The sequence below is a fragment of the Octopus sinensis genome, linkage group LG20 (genome assembly GCF_006345805.1).
Source record: "Octopus sinensis linkage group LG20, ASM634580v1, whole genome shotgun sequence".
Taxonomy (NCBI): domain Eukaryota; kingdom Metazoa; phylum Mollusca; class Cephalopoda; order Octopoda; family Octopodidae; genus Octopus; species Octopus sinensis.
In genome coordinates this window covers 13,290,795-13,300,919 of record NC_043016.1, presented here as the reverse complement: position 1 = coordinate 13,300,919, position 10,125 = coordinate 13,290,795, and positions in this window count along the sequence as shown.

The window sequence follows — 10,125 nt, the reverse complement described above, 5'->3', positions numbered from 1 at the left end:
AAGTCAGATGGTGTAAAGTCAGGAGGGTAAGGGGGATGAAGAAGGATTTTGTAGCTGCAGGAGTGTGCATTCATCTGGGCAACATGCAGATTGTGAACTGGGGTATTGTCTTGGAGGAGGCAGACTCCTTTGGTCAGCATACCATACCTCTCTGCTTTGACGGCATCCTGCAATTTCTGCCACAGAGAAGCATAATATGTCCCATTAATTGTGGTTTTACCAGAAAATCCATCATCACTACTCTGCACTGGTCCCAAAAAACTGTATCATCTTGCCTGCTGAGGGTTGGACAGGAGCCTTCTTTGGAGGTGGGGAGTTACCATGCTTCCATTACTTTGACTGGACTTTAGTCTCAAAATCTTAGTGATGGACCTATGTTAGTTTTATAGAAACTTCTTCCAAAATTCCTATTTTTCACACGTTAACTTGTGTAGGTTGAGCTATGTAAAATGTTGGAGAAAGAAACCAAGCTGTTTCTTGCAATACATACCATTATATACATCTAAAGCAGGGGTTCTCAAACCCTTTTTTATCTATGGATCCTTTGATTACTATTCTATTCTGGCGGAACCTCATAGCCATTTGGTATTTAAAAACTAGTTTTATAGAAACTTCTTCCAAAATTCCAATTTCGTTTTTCACACATTAACTTTTGTAGGTTGAATTATGTAAAATGCTAGAGAAAGAAATTTAGCTGTTTCTTGCTATAAATACACCCAAAATAATGGTTTTTCATGGACCCTGCTTACTATTTTGCTTGTGTGGACCCCCAAGAGTCATATAAACCTTGGTTGAAAACCACTGTTCTTATAGCAAGACTGGGCAATAAATACTGACCATCTGCAGGGTGTGGAATAAACTAATGAAAGGCCAAAACATCTGAAGCAGTTCAGCTTGTAAGACATGTTAAAATAAAGAAAGAAAATAAATAAGAAAAAAAAACAGCCAAAAAAAAACATAGAGCAGAGAAGTCATGACTTAAAAATTTAACAGTTTCAACATCTGCTCATCCAGATGTGTTGCTTTCACCATCGTCAGTTCCTGATATTTTAGTCACCATCCAAAACTAAGAAAGTAAGAATCACAACAGCGCTTTACCACCAAGAAGATGTCAATCCTGACAGCCATTGTGCTTAGTTGCACATTCCAGCTCTCCATTTTGGAAGAGGCAACCATGAACATTTTTGTGTAAAAGTCATTAAAATTTCATATAATTTTCATTGAATATTTATCATTTCTTTATTTACCAACATATATTTATTTACAGGTAATATTTTAAAAGGTAGATGAGAGGTGGTTTAGCTGATGAGTTAAGTTGTATTCTAACTTTATCACTCTGTAATTTGGTGAAGTCACTAATCTGGAACCCTTCAGGTCTCACTAACACAAGATTCGTGAGATGATCAACCTTTGACCTATATTTGGAAAAATAATTGACATAAATCTAAAAAAAAAAACCAATAAAATTTTTATTAATCTCATTGGTTCATTATCTATTCCAACTGTTTTACAATGCTTCAATTTTCAGCTATAAGACAATTCAATGTGTATGTATGCATACATTCAAGGATGTGTGTGTACATTACCAGTTGCTTAGTTCCTGTTAACCTGATCAAGAGACATATGGTCAAAGATGTTTAAGCTGTGACCATTTACATTTAGATCTGGACTGACCTGGAGCTAACTGACCAGGCAAAATTAAAACATCACCAACATTTGCAAATGTGGAAGAAGGAGCATCAACATGGTCCTCGCTCTGCTAGAAATTGTAGTCAAATATCCCTCAAACCAGACATCCCACTGACTTACGAAACAGAACATGGTCAGATAATGTGATCATGGGTTACATGCAATGCTGAAAAACAGATAGGATGGTCGCATTTGGAATGGCATTGATCATAGTTTTGCTGGATCGGAGATGTGACATAGGACTTAACAATAGTTGAAATATTTAACATGAGCACATAATTTGCTAAAGAAAACAACTAAATCTCTCTTTCTCTCTCTTTCTTTCTTACTTTCTCTCTCTGACTAAACTCAACAGTCACAGAAAAAAGATAAAAATGGATGCATTGGACAATGTAGTCTAAGATACATTATTCCAGACAAAAAAAAAAAAAAGGATGGATATTCATGGCTGGAAAGCCTTTGATTATACAGTCTGCTTGGTGTGACTGACTTGGAACTGAAATAACTTTTGTTTACAACTTATACGCCAGTTACCAATGCAATTAATTCTAAGTACCGCAGTTGGTGAACTAATTATCAATATTTATATCACCACCACAATAATTAACATTACTCCCACACACGCTTCACAACAACAATCATTTCACCATTATGTCTGCTGGTGCTTCCCAAAATGAGCTCTGTTAATCGAAAAGTTGATTTTGTTTATCATTAATCCGTTAGCCAAAAAGTTAACTTTGATAACTGTTAACCAGTTATTTCCTAAAGAAGTTATCGATTAACTGTTAATGTTAATTTTTATTACAGAAAAAAATGTTTTTGCTCTAAAACCACCTAAAAACATTTTTAAAAAGTACCAAAACTAGAAAATCCGTTAACTTCCATTGAATTGAAGTTGACTTAATTGAAGATGACTTGTGTTAATGGAAGTTAATTAGTCTGATAATGATTTCCACAGTTAGCTTAAAAGTTAAATTGTTAACGAAAATGTGATCTGCATTAATTAACAATTAATGGATTAACGGTTTGCTGCCCAGGTTTGGTGCTTCCATAATAATAATAATAATAATAATAATAATAATAATAATAATAATAATATAATAATAATAATAATAATAGTAATAATAGTAATTATAATTATGATAATGACAATAATTTATTCTTTTATTAGCCACAAGGGCTCACATACAATAACATTATAGGACATGCAACAACACAAAAGACAAAAATGGGGTGATATTATGGGTTTTCTGCATGTAAACAATATAAATAACAATTAAAATTGAACAAAATAAAAGTCACAATATGAGAGGTGCTTTAAGGTCCTCGTGGAAAAACTCACAAAAACTATGGTGCCTGAACAACAGGTCAAGAGCCCTTCTCCTTTAATTTTTTCACAGGTGCACACTCAGAATTGGTCCTTTCACACTGGCCATCCTTCCAACATTCACCCACCTTTCAACAAACTTGCTACAAGGCAACAATACCCTCTTCACCCTCAACTTTTTTTTCAAGTTAAACTTGAAAAAGTTGATGAGGGCTTGGCCAAAGAGAAAAGTGTCTGTCTTTAGCCCCTTTCAAACGAATCCACAATACTACCACTTTCACTACAAATAAAAATTGCCTGCTCCTCCTGGCCAAAAGAGGGCGGCGGGGAAATATTCACTATGGATTCAGCTGATAGCCAGATCCATCCTACATATGATAGCAGGTGTTTGACATAAACCCACAGGTCAGCAATATTTTGGGCACCAGATTAGGACGTGGAGAATGATAATAATAGTAATAATATCCACCACAACTAACCATCAAGATTGCGACTAGCACAAGTAAGTAGCATTCCGGTACAGTCCAGTTTATTCTACTCCACTCAAGTACAACTAATACAAATAGAATGATAAATTTGTAACTTGGGCACAAGACAATACATTTTTTGAAAGATATTGAAATGACTTTTGTACACAACTAGTTATCTGACACACTTATCTAGTAGTAGTAGTAGTAGTAGTAGTAGTAGTAGTAGTAGTAGTAGTAGTAATTGTAGTGATTAGTAGTAGTAGTAGTAGTAGTAGTAGTAGTAGTAGTAGTAGTAGTAAGTAGTAGTAGTTATCTATTTTATTGGCTTTGGAAGAATGTGTAAGCAATCCTCGTGTGCCACCAAATGAAGTTCTGGTTGGTTAATTGTTTTTCACCTGTTTGATAAACAGGTAAGCAATGAGACCAATCAATACTTCTTCACCAATGCACTGGTTACAAGGTGTGTCAGAAAAGTAACAGTACTTAGAGTGCTATATGAGCTATGAGTGGGGTAGGCATTTGTAGGTTGCATAACCATGTGATGTAAGATCTGGGTAGTATGTAACTGTGATCTCAGCTCTCTGCAGCCATTGTATGTTTTTTCGTGTACGTTTGTTAACTGCTCTGAGCAACACACCAACCTGGAGTTTCTGTTCTGGCTTAGGAAAACTCCACTAAAGACACTTGGACCGTTGTAGCATGTATATGCAGGTGAGACAATGTCATGCTCATGGTTTTTGAGTAGTTCTAGAGGTTTAAAGAGGGGTGCAAGGAGGTGGAAGATGACTACAGGTGCTGAAAGCCTTCAACAAGCAGGATTGAGGCCAATGTTGGATGTGTGAGGCAGGTGATGCATAACGATTGTCAACTGATTGTTCAGCTGATTGCAAGTGAGCTGGGTATGAACTGCAACGACATCTAGAAGATTATCACCAAAGATGACATTTGCCTAAGCTACTCTGCAATCAGACAGAACCTGGAATGATGTGGTTGAGAAGCCAACTTCTTCCCACTTTTACCTCTTACTTTTACCACTCCTTATTTTCTTTGTGTTTTTAACTCTTTAGCATTTAAACTGGCCATATCCGGCCCAAATATGCTTCCTGTTTTATGTTCTAACTGGCCAGATCAAGCCTATCATACCTACCCTTCAATGCCATTATAAAATATACAGTCACATCATCAAAATTTCAAGACTGCATGATAATGCAGGATTAATTAAAAACAATTTGAATGAAAAAGTGTTACCTTTGACAGAATAATCTGAATGCTAAAGGGTTAAACCAGGTTGAATTATATGACTTTGGCCATTAGAACTCTAATCTTTCTGGTGGTATCTTTAGTATTGTAAATATTTTCTATAGCTGAAAGAGAAAGTCAACACAAAAAGAGTTATACTTTAATTCAAATAAATCAATAGACATAACCAAATCCAGTCACGAAGCCTGTTTTTTAATTGCTTATTTCAAAGAGGGAAAGTGACACCTATGGCTCTTTCTTAGGATTCTATGACTGTTGGGAAAAGAAGGAACTCAGACCTGAAGACCAGGTCTAAATGCTTGCGATGGAATAGACTCAGCTAAAGGAACCAAATGGCATTTTAATTCCAAATTCTACTGCTTTCTTCAACATTGTTCTACATGTCAAAGAGGGAAGTCTTGATCTGCTAAAAATACCAACTAGGTCTTCTTTTATATTGCATCCTTCTAGCTTAAAAAAAAAAATGGACATGTTAGATAATATCTCCAAAAAGGATAGAATGGTTACAGTTGGGCTTGGAACTAAACAGAAAGCATTACAAAATAAATAAATAAAAGAAAAGCATAACCAGAGATTGAAATTCCTCCTGTAATGGCCTTCTTTCCTCATACCTTCCTTAAAATGCATATTTTTAAATGACATTTTGCAGAAATAAGTTCTCAAGAGTGTAGATTACAATCATGTAGAAAACAATTGAACTAAATATTAGGAGGTGGGGGTTAGACCGTTCTCCTTCCCCAGGGCTTGACTTGGTCATGCATTTTTCATTTTTTTTTTTTATACACTTACACATTAGAAATGTCAGTATTAGTAATCTACATTCTTGAAAAGTTATTTATTTCTGCAAAATTTCATTTGCAAATAGGAAGTTTTTAAATAAATACAGGAAGAAACAAAAATAAGGAAGAAGGAGGAATGGGTCAAAATTCCTGAAAATGAAAATTGGCATACCTACATAATCACCCTCCTCATTTTGTTTTGTCATAACTTTCAGAAATGTAGATGGTTTTTAATGAAATTTCCTACAAGAACCTTTCAGATGGTGTCGATCATGGTGATCCCAAACCTGAATATTGAGAAATAAAATTAAAATGGTGGACACGTATACATACATACTGACAAAAACAACATTTTTTTTCCAAAAAACCTCAACTGGCAATTTGTATGTATGTATGTATGTATGTATGTAGTATGTAGTATGTATGTATGTATGTATGTATGTATGTATGTATGTATGATGTATGTATGTATGTATGTATGTATGAATGTATGTATGTATGTATGTATTTGTATGTATGTTGATGTATGTATGTATGAATGTATGAATGTATGTATGTATGTATGTATTATGTATGTATGTATGTATGTATGATGTATGTATGAATGTATGTATGTATGTATGTATGTATGTATGTATGAATGTATGTATGTATGTATGAATGTATGCATGTATGTATGTATGAATGTATTGTATGTATGTATGTATGTATGTGTATGTAGAATGTATGTATGTATGTATGTATGAATGTATGTATGTATGTATGTATGTATGAATGTATGTATGTATGTATGTATGTATGTATGTATGTATGAATGTATGTATGTATGTATGTATGTATGAATGTAGTATGTATGTATGTATGTATGTATGTATAATGTATGTATGTATGTATGTAGTATGTAATGAATGTATGTATGTATGTATGTATGAAGTATGTATGTATGTATGTATGTATGAATGTATGTGTATGTATGTATGTATGAATGTATGTATGGATGTATGTATGTATGTATGTATGTATGAAGATGTATGTATGTAGGTATGTATGTATGAATGTAGATGTATGTATGTATGTATGAATGTATGTATGTATGTATGTATGTATGAATGTATGTATGTATGTATGTATGTATGTATGTATGTATGTATGTATTGTATAGAATGTATGTATGTATGTATGAATGTAGTATGTATGTATGTATGTATGTATGAATGTATGTATGTATGTATGTATGTATGAATGTATGTATGTATGTATGTATTATGTATGTATGAATGTATGTATGTATGTATGAAGGTATGTATGTATGTATGTATGTATGTATGAATGTATGTATGTATGAAGTATGTAGTATGTATGAATGTATGTATGTATGTATGTATGTATGTATGAATGTTATGTATGTATGTATGAATGTATGTATGTATGTATGTATGTATGAATGTATGTATGTGTATGTATGAATGTATGTATGTATGTATGTATGTATGTATGTATAGGAATGTATTGTTGTATGTATGTATGTATGAATGTATGTATGATGTATGTATGTATGTATGTATGAATGTATGTATGTTATAATGTATGTATGTATGTACGCATGCGTGCATGCATGTATGTATGTACATGTGTATGCATGTATATGCATATATGTATGTATGAATGTATATATGTATGTATATATGTATGTATGCATGCATACATATATACATACATACATTCATACATACATACATACATACATACATACATACATGCATGCATGTTTGTATGTATGTACATGTGTATGCATGTATATGAAGTGGTTGGCATTTGAAAAGGCATCTGGCTGTAAAAGTCACGCCAAAATTGATCTCACTTGCACTGGTGCCACGTAAAAACAGTCAGTCCACTCGGCAGGGTGGTTGGTGTTAGGAATGGCATCCAGCCATAAAGACCATGCTAAAACAGACACAGAAGTCTGGAGGAGTTTTCTACCTGGCTGGCTTGTGTCAAACTGTCCAACCCATGCCGGCATGGAAAGATGGATGTTAAATGATGATAATGATTATGTCATCATCATATGGATATATATTCTTTTGCTCTTTTACTCTTTTATTTATTTCACTCATTTGACTGTGGCCATGCTGGAGCACTGCCTTTAGTCGAAGAAATCGACCCCAGGACTTATTCTTTGTAAGCCTAGTACTTATTCCATCAGTCTTTTTTCCCAAACTGCTATCACATGATGGGGGGGGGGGTCACACACACACACACACACACACACACACACGCATACACACACACACATATGATGGGCTTCTTTCAGTTTCTGTCTACCAAATCCACTCACAAGTTTTGGTCAGCCCAAGGCTAAAGTAAATGACACTTTCTCAAGGTTACACACAGTGGGTCCGAACCCAGAACTTACCACACAGCCATTCGTGTGTTATAATATATATATTATATATATATATATATAATATATATATATATATAATATATATACATGCACACACACACACCTATATATAATAATAAATATATATACATATGCATATACATATATGCATATATGGGTACAGGACATCACTATCAGTAAACAACATGAAATAGATGAAACAATGAGTTAAATACATGAAGAACAAGAGAAAAAATGGAAGACAGGACAAGTAGCACAAAGAAAGACCCTTCTTCAGTTGTCAGCTGTCTATCAACTCTTGATTTCGAGCATTATATTTATATATAACCAGTATAACCAGCTGAAATTGCAAAGATCATCTTGAACTTGACTGAGGAAAGAAAACTCTGAATGACCCATCCTTGTTTTCTTTGTATCATCTATCTGGATGTTTTTTGTGTCCCATTTTTGTATCACCTAACTGTCTGGAGGTTTTGCGTTCTTGTCCCATTTTATATTCTACTTATATATATATATATATATATAATAATATATATTGTTTATCGCCATATTAATATGGCATTCTTATAGATATAAGAATAATCGCTGCCGCTGGTCAGCTCCATGAGCCACCGCCTTAAGATAGCTATTGATACACGATCTGTATCCATATAACCTTCGAACAAGGGAGGTCAGCCGCTTCACACACTGCCAGTCCGACAGCTACAGACGCTTTCGGGGTATTGCCCCTTGTCAATGTAGCGCAGTCAGACCCCGCAGGTGTCGCCACTGACGTCTCTGTTCGAAGGTTTCTATTTACCTAGTTTCAGTGGAATACATCCACTTGTTTTCAATAATAGAAATATTAAAATTACAGGGAAAAATTAGATTTAGGATTAAATCCAATTTTATAGTATAAATATATTATATTATATATTATATTAAATTAGAGATAAAACCACTATTAGGCAAATCAAACAATGAAAAACATAAGCCAATACATAAAATTAATTTAAAAATATAAAAGTTAAAAATTAAAAAATTGATTTAAATATTTAAACTTATAAATTCAAATATATATATACAAATATATAAACAGTTGGGTCTATATTTTCCGTCCAACCCGTGCTAGCGCGGAAAACGGATGTTAAACGATGATGATGATGATGATATATATATATATATGTGTATGTATATTTTTGTATTTATATATTATTTTATTTATTAATTTATTTATTTATTTTATTTTATTTTTATTTTTATTTTTATTTTTTATTTTTTATTTTTTATTTATTTATTTATTTATTTTTTTATATAATATCAAAGTATTATATATATATTATATAATATAACTTTCTTCTTATCAAGAATCTCAGGTAGATTTTGGTGTTCTTTATCATAACAAAGGATTACATCAGGCTCACCACTTGTTACGATAAGGATCATTGGGGTCTGACTGAGATTTTTGATAAAGGAAAGTATTTGTTTCTGTGGGACACTTGTCTGCAAGGTGGGACTGAACCTGAAATCTTCTGGTAGCAAAGCAAGCTTCTTAACTACTTTAAATATATGTGTGTGTGTGTGTATGTATGAGGAGGTGCTGAAAAGTTCCTGCCTTTGGGTAAAAGAAAATACTGGAGGCTCACCCTGCCACATGTATTATGACTTTAATTCTTTGGGGATATGCCCTGACACTTGCCACCATTTATCACTCTCTTCCCTACTCTACCATTCTGTTTATGCTTTGACCTCCACCCTGTTCTTTGTGAGTATACCCTGGCACTTTGCCACCATCTCTCTTCTGCTCTTTCTTTCACTCTTGCTGTCTCCCACTCTCTCTCTCTCTCTCTCTCTCTCTCTCTCTCTCTCTCTCTTCCCCTTGCTCTTCGCTCTGACTTGGTAACTATGTATTTCCTCTAAAGCAGCACACTTATTTCTGTCCTCTTTCATGTTAACTCTCTCTCTCCCTCCCTCTCTGTCTCTCTCTATCTCTAGCTGGGTAACCATGTACCTCCTCTATAGCAACACACCTGTTTCTGTCCCTCTGTCACACCTGACACAAGATCACTTCCTCCAATGGCCCCTCCCCTTGTCTTGCAAGTTAATTGGTGACCTTGCCAGTGTTAGTGCCACATAAAAAGCACCCAGTCCATACTGTAAAGTGGTTGGCATTTGGAAAGGCATCCAACTGTAAAAACCTTGCCAAAACTGACCTTG